This window comes from Solanum tuberosum, unplaced genomic scaffold, assembly GCF_000226075.1.
Source record: "Solanum tuberosum cultivar DM 1-3 516 R44 unplaced genomic scaffold, SolTub_3.0 scf00382, whole genome shotgun sequence".
NCBI classification, from domain to species: domain Eukaryota; kingdom Viridiplantae; phylum Streptophyta; class Magnoliopsida; order Solanales; family Solanaceae; genus Solanum; species Solanum tuberosum.
In genome coordinates this window covers 142,649-157,599 of record NW_006239306.1, presented here as the reverse complement: position 1 = coordinate 157,599, position 14,951 = coordinate 142,649, and positions in this window count along the sequence as shown.

Genomic DNA, 14,951 nt, shown 5'->3' with positions numbered 1-14,951 from the left:
ATTTATCAAGGAGAGGTCACTTAAGTCTACCAAACCAAGATACAACATTACATTATAGAAACCCTTCACATTAGATCATCAACATTCATAGATGTTTAGTGAGAATTACACTTTCAATCACAACACATTCACATTCTATTTAAGATCATCATTCTACCATTGAAACCACAAGTATAACCGTCACCTCACAATCATATACACAACATCATGACAATACATCAATTTCTCATATAATGCCTTCAAGGCCATGATCACAATGTACATAGAAGTAAACACCTCCACCTTTCAAGTGGATCAACAATTCAAGAAACAATTTTACTTTACATGAAGATTAGGTCACAATTTCCCCTTCTCCAAAGCCATAATCACCATTACTCAATTCACCAACAATTCACCATAGATAATAATAGAACTCAATAATATAACTCAATCTAAGCATAATTCTAACAACATTCATTCATAAACATCAAACCCACATCATAAGCCAGATTTAGGAATTTAGAGAAATCATGGGTTCATGGAGTTTTTAATCTTAAAACATCAATTAAACATCAATATAATCATACATTATCATTTGAAATCGTTTGATGCAAGAACCCAAGAGTTTTAGTGAAAATTGGGGTTTTTGTGTAACTTTGAAAACCTTGAAAACTTCTTTAAAATTGACTCTAAGGTGATATCTAACCCTAGATGAAGGGTCACCATACCTTATACTTGAAGAATCCCACGAAATTGAAGTAGAAACACCTTGAAATCCCCAATCCTAGATAGAACATGACCTTGATCTCCAATGGAGTTCTAGAGAGAACTCTTTAGGAGGAAGGGTTTTGTTTTAGGGAAATTTTGAAGAATGAATTCTAAATTAGGATATTAATGTTTTAATACAATAAAAATATGTTAAAATACTTAAAATAGCCATCCACACATTAATAGGGACTTGGGGTGAATTGGTAAATTCACCCCTCACTTGGCCGAACTTGCATCAGCAAAACAGTTCCCATCCACGGATTGTTGATTGGTTGATGGCTCATTCTGTCAATCCGTGGTTTGGGACTGAGACTTGGTTTTGGGGGCTCATGACCTACAGAGGCTATCCACGAACCGTGGATGGATCTACGGGGGGTAAACCCCATCCGTAGGTCACCCTAAGTTGGCAAACTCACTTAATTCAAGGAGTTTTGGGGGTTAGACTCGGGGTCCTCCTCAAGGACCCTTAGGGTGGTCCTTGGGGAGTCGTACCTTTACATTCAACCCCTAAACACCTCAACCATGACTCGGGACAACATGAAATACCATCAAAACTCAAAATGAACACAAACGAACACACGTCAAGCTTTAGTTTCACTAGTTTATTTTTAGGGTCGTTACACATCTTTACTATTGTTTATTTATGCATTGAGTTGATTATCCATAAGTTGAGTAAAGCTGAGGTAAGTGTTTCTTTCAGAATTTAGCTCAAGCTTATGTAATATTTAGTTTGTTTCTTTCAGAATTTAGCTCGAACTTATGTAATATTTAGTTTTCCTCTCGTATGCTCGTACATTAAATATACTGATGCCATTTGGCCTGCATTTTTTCATGATGCAGATATAGGTAACCAGGATCAGCATCCAGCGCCTCGTTGATCCAGTTGAGCACTCAGAGTCAGTTAGTGAGTCTCATTGCTTTCCAGAGGATTCCCTTTTTATTGATTTGACTAGTTAGTTCATTAGGATGTCGTGGGTCTTGTCTGACGTCCATCTCAGTTGTTAGAGGCTTCATAGATAGTTAGTTAGTTCATTTGTCATTTTCTTATTGGCTTATGTTTAGATTTGAGTTGCCACTTTGGCTAAGTTAAATGATTATCTAAAACATTCTGAGTTTAGTTTGAGACAGTTGATTATCTTGCATTTGAATTCTCTTCTTAATGCTTAAGTCTTCCGCTGAGAGTCTAGCCCGGCCAATGGTTTTCTTGGGGCCAGCAATGGTTCTCGAGTGCCAGTCCCTCCCAGGGTGTAGGCTCGGGGTGTGATAGTGGGGGCGAATCTTGACGGACATAGGCTGGAACTGGAACTTCGTGGGGTTTAAACTTCCTTATGCTGAAATCTCTCCCATTCATTGTTCCCAAGCTTGAGGCAGTTTGAGAGGAATTTTGGAGTAACCACCATCAATTTTTATCAATGAAAAGTGTGAAGAAAATAAAAGGCATTTTATTTGTCAGCCCCCTTATTGCGATCATGCAGTCGCTATAACGGCGACATCATTTTCATCGTGTAACCCCAATTTTAATTAGCAGTGTATTTTTAAAAAATCTTGGGACTCCGCATGAGGTGCCTTTCGAATAACGACAGAATAGGTTGTTACGAATCAATATAAGGGGAGTTGGATTCATCTGTAGATGGATTAGTGTCTCGATCAGAAACGTACTTAGTTTTCCCACTTGAGTCAAAGACATGAAGATATATAAATACATTCGAAACAATTAACACATCATGCTCAACTATGTAATTGTTAGGTCAATCTGGATAGGTGGTTATACAGATCAAGAGAGCATGACCATAATTCAACCATATGATTCACTTATTTGGAAGATATCTTAAATAGGCTTAACAACTATGATTATATAGTATGGAATTACGCATTTGCCATATGCTACGTCATCATCTAACTATGAACAACTTTTACTACCCAATCTTCTTACTATTATTACTCTCATCGAATTCACAAGTAGAATAAATCACCAAAGAGAACTCTGAGAAATGAGATAACACTAGTTATAATAAATACAATAATGAAATTGATAGCTTGTCAGCAACTAATTACTTATTGTCACACACTGAGCCTACACCCTAGGGCGGGACTAGCACTTGAGAACCATTTCTGGCCCCAAAAGAACTCCTGGCCTGGCTAGACTCTCAGCGGAAGACTTTAAGCATTAACACAAGGATCAAATGCATTTATAAAACAACTATCTCAATTTAAACTCAGAACGTTTAAGGATAAAACATTAAAACTAGTCATAGATGGCAACTCAAGTCTTATTGCAAAACATATGAAATATAAGACTAAAAAACTATGACTACTCATCTATGAAGCCTTTTAAAACAAAGAGGGATGTCGGGACAAGACCCCTGATCATCCTAACAACTGAAATACTAAAGCAGTGTGAAAGGAGTCCTCCGAAAAGCAAAGAGCCTCACCAACTGACTCTGAGTGCTCAACTGGATCAACGAGGCGCTAAATGATGATTCTGGTTACATGTGTCTTCATCATAAAATGATGCAGGCCAAATGGCATCAGTACATTGAATGTACGAGTATACGGGGGGAATACTAAACAAGACATAACCTTCAAAGAAATCTGAAAAAAAAACACTTACCTTGGCTTGACTTAACTCATGAATAACTCAACTCAAATGCAAAGTAAAAACAACAATAAAGGTGCAGTTTATACAAAACATTTAAAACAATAGGTGATAACTCAATGTATTAAAGAGATACAATAACAATTCAGTTTACTTATATAATAAAGTAATATAATATTGTGAGAGTTTCTCTAACCCACAACCACCACTATGAGCCTAAGTGGTGATACATCGCCTTGCCTACGCTGCCAGAACTGTCATATACTTTGTTGTCATATAGAATGCCTCAACTAAGTGGATCCACTAGTCTATGCTAAAAATCACTAAGGAATCATCTAAAAAGTATGATCATTTATACCCATGATGGCTACATGGTTTATGGAGAATTATTATAAACTCGCGACCCCATATCGGTGCTCAATACTACTCCCAAAATATACTCAGCTCATATGTTTTAAAAAACAAAAAACTCTTTCTGTGATTTGAGATAATTACTCAACAACTAGCTCAAAGGCTATCTTGGAAATCGGTGTTTCCTTTCTTTCTTAAATGTGAAAACATTTTAGTTCTTGGGAATACCTAGTTCCCGTATAATCTTTGAAGAAATGAACTTTACTCTTACTGATTACTCAACTCAAAGCTTAAGTATTAAAAGAAAGTTAAAACTTTTGCAAAAGACTTTTGGAAAACTCTATAAACTTCTCTTGACTTGACTCTTAACTTTCCTTGAATTGAATTATGGATTCAAGGATCATGATCTCATGTTTATGGATGATTTCATGATGTTTAGACGTACCTTAGAGTGTAGGAATCAACTAGAAAACTTAGGTACGTTGCTAAGGAACCTTGTTCAACTGACAGTAATCTATACACATCATAAAGGAACCATCCTTCTTCCTCACGAATAAAACTGGAGCGCCCCAAGGTGAGACACTTAGTCAAATAAAGCCCTTATCAAGGAGATCTTTCAACTGCTCATTCAATTCTTTTAACTCTGTTGGTTCCATTCTATATGGAGGAATAGATATAGGATGAGTATCGAGAAGAATATCTATATCGAAGTCTATCTCTCTCTCAGGAGGGACTCCGGGTAGATCATTTGGAAAGACTTCTGGAAACTCACTCACAACTGAAACTGACTCAATAAGAGGTATTTCAACACTAGAGTCATTAACTCTGACTAAGTGATAGACACACCCCTTGTAAACTAACTTTCTCGCCTTAAGGTACGAAATAAAATTATCCTTAGGCACTGCTGAACTGCTACTCCACTCTATAACTGGCTCATTAGGAATTTGGAACCTAACAACTCGAGTTCTACAATCAATGGATGCATAACATGCATGAAGCCAATTCATACCTAGAATGACATCAAAGTCTACCATGTCTAACTCAACTAAATTAGCCATGGTGTTCTTGTGATTGATGGAAATGACACAATCACAATATACTCACTCAGCTGGAATAGACTCCCCAACCGGTGTAGAAACACAAAAGGGTTCACAAAGATTCTCAGGAAGAATATCAAACTTCATTGCAACATAAGGAGTCACAAAAGATAAACTTGCTCCTGGGTCTAGCAAAGCATAAACATTAAGAGTAAAGACTTTGATCATACCAGTGACGATATCTGGAGAATTCTTTTGCTCTTGACGACTAGTGATAACATATAGGCGGTTTACTCCAGCGCCAGTACTGGAAGTAGCTCCTCTAGATGCATCCCTATCTGGTGGAGCAACTGATGAAGATTTGGCTCTATTACCCTGATTCCCATTACCTTCCCGATTCTTAGGGCACTCTTTCATGAAGTGACCCTCTTTCCACACTTGAAATAACCTGTGGAGCCATCACGACACTTACCTGCGTGGTTCCTACCACACTTAGCACATGTAGGAGCCCAATTACCTCCTTGTACCACACTACCCTGAGATTGTCCAGGTCTAGCTCAGAAGTTTTGCGAATTCTGACCATTATACTCACATTTGTTTCTGGGTGCAGGTGCACTAGAAGATGATGGAGCATGTCCCTTTTGCTTTTGCTGAAAGGATGAACGATTCACATTATTCCTTTGTTGCCCGGACTCACTCCCTGTCTTAGTCTTATTATTCCTAAACCCCTCCATATCCCTCAGCTTCTGTTCCTCAACTTGCTGCACATAAACCATCAATCTTCTTATATCCATGTCTCCTATTAGCATAGTTGTCTTGCCCTCTTTGCTTGACAGAAGGGATAATCCAGCAATATATAGACTCATCCTGCTTCTCATATCCGCATCCATCTCCGGAGCATATCGGGAAAGATGGGTGAACTTCAAGCTATACTCATGAACACTTAATGAATCCTGCTTAAAAGTAAGGAATTTTTGCGGGGGGAAGAAACGCCCCAAGAAAGCCTCCTCAAACATAGCCCAAGTCAAAATTGGTGCACCCTCAGCTCTACCCTTCTTCCACTAGTCAAACCAAGTCCTAGAAACATTCTTCAGTTGATATTTAGCTAATTCAACTCACTCAGCATTGGCAACGTGCATGACCTCAAATACCTTTTGCAATTCCTCAATAAAAATTTTCGGATCCTCAGTAGTGCTTGAACCAGTGAAGCTTAGAGGATTCCTCTTCAAGAACTCTCGGATCCTCGAAGTATCATCCTCTTCCTGTCGACCCCCTCTTTGTTGCCCAACCTGGTTAGTCACAGCTTGACTTAGCATTCGGATTGCTTCCCGAAATTCAGCAATTGTGACCTCTCCTTGAGGTTGCACTTCAGGTGCATTTGGTACCCCTTGCTCCTCAACGTTACGCCTAGCAGGATGACCTCTAACAGCTCTTTGTGGAGGCATGATTACTGAAACACATGCGCAAGCACAAGTTAGAAGGAAACTTCATAGAGATTAACTCTATCGCACGAAATGAATATGAAAGAAGTAAGATAGTTTCTTAAGTGTTGGAGCCTCATAATTATAGATGTGGCGTGCTTCACACCGATAACTAGGACTCTACAAACACGGCTTCATAAACTCCCTAGGACTATTGAACTTTGTGCTCTAATACCAAGTTTGTCACGACCCGAGCGTACACCCTGAGCGGGATTGGCACTCGAAAACCATTTCTGGCCCCAAGCAAACCCTTGGCCTGGCTAGACTCTCAGCGGAAGACTTTAGGCAATAACACAAGGATCAAATGCATTTATAAAACAATTATCTCAATTTAAACTCCAAACGTTTAAGGATAAAACATTCAAACTAGCCATAGATGGCAACTCAAGTCTTATTGCAAAACATATGAAATATAAGACTAAAAAACTATGACTACTCATCTATGAAGCCTTTATAACAAAGAGGGATGTCGGGACAAGACCCCTGATCATCCTAACAACTGAAATACTAAAGCAGTGTGAAAGAAGTCCTCCGAAAAGCAAGGAGCCTCACCAATTGACTCTGAGTGCTCAACTGGATCAACGAGGCACTAGATGATAATCCTGGTTACCTGTGTCTGCATTATAAAATTATGCACGCCAATGGCATCAGTACATTGAATGTACGAGTATGCGAGGGGAATACTAAACAAGACATAAGCTTGAAAGGAATATGAAAAGAACACTTACCTTGGCTTTACTCAACTCATGAATAACTCAACTCAAATACATGCAAAGTAAAAACAACAATAAAGGTGCAGTTTATACAAAGCATATAAAACAATAGCTGATAACTCAATGTATTAAAGAGATACAATAAAAACTCAGTTTACCTATATAATAAAGTAATATAATATTGTGGGAGTTTCTCTAATCGACAACCACCACTATGAGCCTAAGTGATGATGCAGCCTCTCGCCCACGTTGCCAAAATTGTCCTATACTTTGTCGTCATATAGAACGCCTCAACTAAGTGGATCCACTAGTCTATGCTAAAAGCACTAAAGAATCATCTAAAAAGTATGATCCTTTCTACCCATTTGAGTTATTATGAACTCGCATCCACATATTGGTGCTCAATATTACTCCTAAAATATACTCAGCTCATATGTTTTAAAAGAACAAAAACTCTTTCTGTTATTTGAGATAATTACTCAAAAACTAGTTCAAAGGCTCTCATGGAAATCGATGTTTCCTTTCTTGCTCAAATGTGAAAACATTTTAACTCTTGGGAATACTTAGTTCCCGTATAATCTTTGAAGAAATGAACTTTACTCTTACTCTTTACTCAACTCAAATTTTAAGTCTTAAAACAAGTTAAAACGTTTGTAAAAGACTTTTGGAAAACTCTATAAACTTCTCTTGACTTGACTCTTAACTTCCCTTGAATTGAATTATGGATTCAAGGATCATGATCTCATGTTTATGGATGATTTCATGATGTTTAGACGTACCTTAGAGTGTAGGAATTAACTAGAAAACTTAGGTACGTTGCTAGGGAACTCATTTGGAAAGAAGTGGGAAAAAGTAGAGGAACTGGCGTCCCTGGCGCTATGGCTAACGCAACGCCCCAGAGCCTAAAGTTCAAATCCCCAGGTGGGCGGCGCTCTGGCTAGGGCGGGGCCCCTGCCCAAAAAGTTCTGAATTTTTTCCTTCGTTTTTCAACTCTAAACCCTCTAATTTCACTTGGATCTTTCCCCAAACACTTAGAATCGACTATATCCTCAATATATGTAAGATTATACTCGAAATCACACCTAATTTTATGATTCAAACTCAAGAAACTTCAACAACAAGAACTCACAAGATTTCAAACGAATTATCATCAAGAACTCATAATATTTGCTTTCAAAACTACACAACTTCGTTGAATTGAATCATGATTGGCGCGTGGGTGAACTAGCCCAACTCTATGTGATCTCACATACCTCGTAGGATTGAATCCTTGGCGAATCCACAACCAAATTTGCATGATCTTAACGAATCTTAAACTTTTCTTCTCCTCTCTCCTCTTTTCTCTTTTCTCCAAGCCCTAGCGTAACTTTCCAATTGTCTAAACTAATCTTTTTCTGATTAGACCCCAATTAAACCCCTAAAATCGAAATAAAATAATTGGGTAAGGAAAAGACCAAACTACCCTTCCAAAATCCAGATTAGAGTTTCCTTATCTAAACAGCCCAACTTCAAATGGGTATATCTCACTTATATGAACTCGGAATCGCACAAACTTGGCGGCGTTGGAGAGATAATTCCAAGATATTTCCTACGGTATCTGGAAGCACACCTAACTCATCCTGAGCTAGGATTTATGGTCATTTTAAGTTGACCAAGAACTCAAACTTAACATAACTTAACCAATTTTCCAGATTTTTCATTCTTTCCAAAAATGACTCTTTCTAATTCTATCTCTTTCTAGTTCTTTCAATTAGCGAGATGTTACACTTATGAGATGGAAATAAATCCGATTGTCTTGACAATCACTTATTACTTACGACCACATACACTTGTATGTATATTGGGTGGACGACCAATAAGTCTACCTCCCGTATTGTCATTAAATAGATTTTTGGCTTACATATTAGAATGCTACACTATTTTGGAGATTCAACTTCATTTGTATATCAAAAATAGCACATTCATGAATCATCCAAATGAAAGAGAGACAAACTGAACTAGACATATATAATCTTGTTTATTACTAATCCCAAATTCTTTTTTATTGTTCCGTATCCAAACAAGAAAGGTGGAATGTCTCAATCATTGTCCTTATATAACACCAATCCAACAATTACATTTACTGAATGGACACCAGCTAGCTATCTTCATTCTCCACAAAACACATATTTTGGTCTTTATGCTAAGATCAAATCTCATATTCTCAATAGGAATTGCATCATAAACATTGAGCACAAGACAACCTATCATAATCATAATATTTATGAGGTTAAGTAAACTTTTCCATATCATAATTAAAAAAATATATGAGCACTAGTGCTTGTTCCTTTTGTTTATTGAATATGGCATGAAATATGTATATTGATGTTTAATTTGTGCGGTACAACTATATTTCATCAGAAAAAGATTGTTCTCTTCTCTTCTTTTTTCTTTTTATTTCTATTTTTAAAGTGTTAATTACTCCATTTGTCCATTTTTATTTGTCCAGTATATAAAATCAATGAATAATATACTATTTTGTGTCTATTTAATCATTGCTATTAAATATTATTCATTTTTCAATGTTTAGATGACTTGTATCCAATAAGGTCATTTACTACTTTTTTATCTCTGTGTAAAGTCAATAATGGACAACTATTGTTGGATAGAGTGAGTAAGGGCCAAAATAGATAGTTTAGATAAATATCTTTATGGTTAAGATTATTATTTATTTCTTAATGATAGTATATAAATAGAAAAATCTCTAAACATAACGACAATTTACTATGTATTTTATGTGTTAGTGGTACACCTATCCTCACCATATTCACGCTTGTAAAAAGCAGATTCAAATCGAAAATCAATCCAAATTCATTTAAAATTTAATGAATTTTGTTTGATTTGATGTAAGAATTTTAAAAATTAATAATATTTGATTTGGAATCAAAATATTTTTTTTTACATTCCCTTATATATAAGAAATTACGAACGTACAAGTTACAACTGTTCAACGATATGTTTGTTTAAGTTGTGTGCTTGTAGCCAATGATGTGGGGGCCACTACAGTACTCTTTTTGTTTTAATCATTTGTCTTGCTTTTCTTGTTAATATGTTATATATTTGTAAATTACGTTAAAAATATTATAAATTACAATAATTAGTAATTTAATATATTCGGTTATATATTTAAAAATTATGTAAGAAAAAATTACTATAAATCACAAATCACAAATTCACAATAACGTAATTAAAAAGTTAAATAATTTAAAAATCATATGAAAAATTTGATTGACTCTCCAAATTGGAACACTGGGTAATATACATTATTTGAAAATGACGTAAAAATTATTATAAATCATAATAATTAACAACTTCAAATATTTCAAAACACACTTAAACTTATGACAAAAAAAAGTAATAAACATATATTGATTCTATATTGACATCAAACAATATTATCAATACAATTCAATTTCAATTAGAAACGAGCTCAAAGAGCTGCCAACACAACATCAAAGTACATTTACATTACACTAAAATTAAACTAAAAACCATTCATCTTCGATAATCAGAGCACTTTAATTATAAGTGGGTAGAGGACGATACTTCTCAAGCGATTATGTAAATTTAATTTTTCACTCAGTATTGATTTTCACTTAGAATATCCTATTAAAGAACCTCAAGGGTGACTTTTTTCCAAATACTATAACATGTGATTTCTACTAAGCATAAAGGAAAAAACTCTTATACCCACATAAACATGATATATGAATATATCAATTGTAGACTTAGGTATTAAAATTGTATTTTTTTTTCTTATATTAAATTGATAATAAAATACATTTTAAAAATATTGGCCAAAATATATACAATTTGACTCTCTAAAAAAACATGAAAATATTTTGAGATGAAGCAAATTTATATATTTTTATATATTAGAAGAGAGAGTTTCAAAGGCTGCTTTTGGTCATTCAATTGTCAAGTGGGGATCTTTTTGTCATTTCAACTTCTCAAAGTGATAAGCATTGCATAGAAAAAATTATACTATAAGCCTTATTATTTGGACCTTCTTAACATTTTTACAAACAAACCTACACTTTTCTACTAAATTACATATTATGCCTTCTATCATTGAGTATAGTGGGTCCATTTAATTTTACAATTGACACATATACAAGATAACTTTATTGAGTTTCTATATATATCCATTTTTATTCTCTACATATTAATATAGTTAAATAATTTAATAAAATTTTCTTATTTAGCTTTTATATTCAAAACAAATTATTTTTAATATTATATATATCATTAAATAACTATATAAGATTATTAATAGTCATATTTATATTTTTAAAGTATAATTAATAAATAAATTTTTTTTAATAAACAACTAATAAATAATTTATTAAGAAAACATCAAATTAATTTAAATTATTTCTTTTTATATTTGACTTACTTATATAGAAGAGACAGTTTTCAAGTTTTGAGCAGTTTCAACATCTTATGGTACATACTTGTAATTCAACTTTTAATTGATATCAAGTTATGATATTTATTATAGAAATCATTTCCTCATTTCAAAAGAAAAAAAACTTATTTTCTAGAGGAAATATGTTGCAAAAATTTTTAGCTCATCAAATAGAGAAAATTAACATTTTACAGAACACACCGATAGATTCATCAAAATTTTTTCTCCAATTTCACATAAAAACAAATTTACCAAAAAAAAAGAGGAATATTACATAATAATATTGGGCCCGTGCTGGCACGGGCCATTACTTTCTAGTATAATAAGAAAGAAGACTATTAAAATTATGAAGAACATTAAAATGCATAGTACATATACACTTGATTAAAGTTTATAGATCTTAACACATTTTTTCCATGATAGAAGAAATTATATCCATCAAAATAAAAGAATAATAATGGATTATAAGTTTAGAAAATGATTAAAAATAAATAAATTCCTTTTTCATTGTTGGAAATAATAAATGAGAAAAATATCATTAAATCTCTTAAAATTTGAAAAACCAAACCTCATAATGAAAGGAACATTTTCTTTTAATTTGATTTTTTTTCTATTGGGTGAAAAATACTACTAATGTAAGCACAAACCAAAGAGGTTGGAAACACTAAATTACTCGAGTAAAATGCTAGTCTTATCCAACTAAAGTAAGCACAAACCAACAAATATATTTGGTCCCAAAGCTTACAAACAAAACGTGCTTTCATTTACAAAGATTAAATAATAGCATCATTATTTTATGTGATATGTATGAAAAGAACGAAACATAAATTTAATTGAAAAGAGTGTGTACCCACTAAAATCATATGCAAACAAATTATAATCATGTTACGAAAATTGTTGAAGTGTTGAGACTAACAAAAGAAATGGGATATAAAGATTTAAAAGTGAAATGAGACTATCTACTTATCGTCAAATTTATTAATGACGATCACGAGATACGAATTTTCTAGCAAACAAGGGGCCCAAACATGAAGAAAAACTTACTAATTTAGGAAGTTGGGAACAAGAATATGAAGTTCCTGCTTCGTATAGATCTGAGTCACGTAACTTATAAATATTTAAAAAAAATTATAGTCTTTTTCAATGTACAAAACAATGGCGTGCTACACAATCATAATATTTATTAGTCCCTCTAATTGTGTGGGAAACTTAAGTATAAATAGTTTAATGATTTATAATATTGTGGAAGGGGGTCTATTTTTTTTATATTTATACCTAATATAATTGACTAAAGGATTGTGTGTCAACTATCGTTAGCTACAACCAATCGTAAAACATGGTTAGTTTAATAAATTTCAAATTCTTAATTTCGCTAGTTGTTGGAGCTTAGTGCTTAAAAAATAATTTCATTCACCTTTGTCTCTTTGAATAAAATTAATTTAACTTGAAGTTATAAAAAAAAAAAAATCACCTTTGTCTCCTTTATACCAAACAAGTCACATCACATATCGTCATGACTTTTGTGACAGATGAGAGCATGCTCAACTTATTAATGATCTTAATTGCAATCAACAAATTAAAATAAAAAGGTAGTCTAGTAGACAAAATATTCAAATTAGTAGGATCGGGTTCTAGCCTATATGCATATAAAGGATAGTTCAGATCTTTCGTTAGGAGTTCTGAGGTGTTACAATATCTTCCTTTTGGGATCATTTGTTCTCGAATAATAATCAAGATAGAGTAGCTACTCAAGCTCACTTTTTCTCAACTTACACTCTCGAATAAGGTCATGACCACATATAAGAAAACAAAAGGAACGACTATGAGTGTAGAAACTTAAACACTCAAACATAAAGTATAGAGGGTGGATCTGAAACAAGACAAGGACTATTACATCCGGCATTGTCTTCTTGAAGAATGAACAACTTTGGGTATCTCGCCTCATATCCTCTTCGGCTTCCCACGTAGGTTCTTTAAAAAATTAATTTCTCCATAAAATCTTTACTGAAACTACCTCTTTGGTTCTCAACTTGCGAACTTGTCGATCTAGTATCTGGACCGACACTTCCTCAAAGGACAAACTATCCTTAATCTAAACAGTTTCTAATGGAACAATAAACGATGAATTTCCAACACACTTCTTCATATGAAACACAGGATGCACAGTTGTGAACTGCATAGATAACTCTAGCTCATAAGCGACTTCCCCAATCCTGCTCAAAATACGGTAGGGGCAAACATATCGAAGACTAAGATTACTTTTTTTTTTACCAAAATGCATTACCCCTTTCATGGGAGAGACCTTCAAGAACACCCAATCATGCATCTACCTTAATTTCTAAGTGTCTCCTTCTCATATCAGAGTAAAATTTATGTCGACTTTGAGCCATTTTCAGTTGTTCTCTAATCAATGTGACTTTCTCCATGGCTTGGTTAACTAAGTCTGATTTTATCAAAGTAGCCTCACTCACTTTGAACCAACTAATAGGGGATCTACACCTCTTCCTATACAATGCTTCAAACATAGTCATCTAGTTGCTGGAATGATAAATATTATTATAAGCAAACAAAATAAGAGGTAGGTGATCATCCCAATTACTTTTGAAGTCGATCTCACAAGACCTCAACATATCCTCTAGAGTATGAATGGTTTGCTTAGCCTAACCATCGGTCTGCAGATGAAAAGTTGTAATGAGGTCCACACGAGTTCATAGACTCTTCTAGAAAGACTTTCAAAAATGTGATGTGAATTGAGTGCCAATATCAAATATGATGGACAAAGAAATTGTAACATTTTGCTATTTGAAAGAACTAGGAAGAGTTAAAAATTGGAAATAGTCATTTTAGGAAAGAATGGAAAAATCTGGAAATTTGGTTAAGTTATGTTAAGTATGGTTTTTGGTCAACTTCATACAACCATAACTTCTAGCTCAAGATAAGTTAGGTGTGCTTCCAGATACTGTAGGAAAGATCTTGGAATAATCTTTCCAACGCCGTTGAGTTTGCACGATTCTAAGTTGGTATGAGTGAGATATGCCCATTTGAAGTTGGGTTGTTCAAATAAGGAAAGTCTAATCCGGATTTTTGAAGGGTAGTTTGGTCTTTTCCTTGCCCAATTGTTTTATTTCGTTTTTGGTAATTAAGTTAGGGTCTAATCAGAATTATATCAGTTTATGCTTTTACCAAAATACGCTAGGGCTTGGAAAAAAGAAAAAAAAGGAGAAAGAAGAAGAGAAGTTCATAGTTCATCGAGTTCTTGGAAATTTTCGTGTGGATTTTGCCAAGGGTTAATCCCTACGAGGTATGTGAGGCTTTCATAACGTTGGGTTCGTTCACCCACATGCCAAACATGTTTATTTCAGCGTGAATTCTTCCTAAAAGAGTTTGAAAGTTGATGTTCTTGATATGTATTCTTGAATTTAATGTCGTTCTTGAATTGGGCTGAGATTGAGAAGTTTCTGAGATCATTACGTCAAATTATTGAGTTGGTTGGAGTTAGGTTCTTAGGTATCTCTATCTAAAAAGAATTTGGGAGAAAGAACCAAAATTGGGCGAATTGGGGCTGGAAAACGAAGAAGG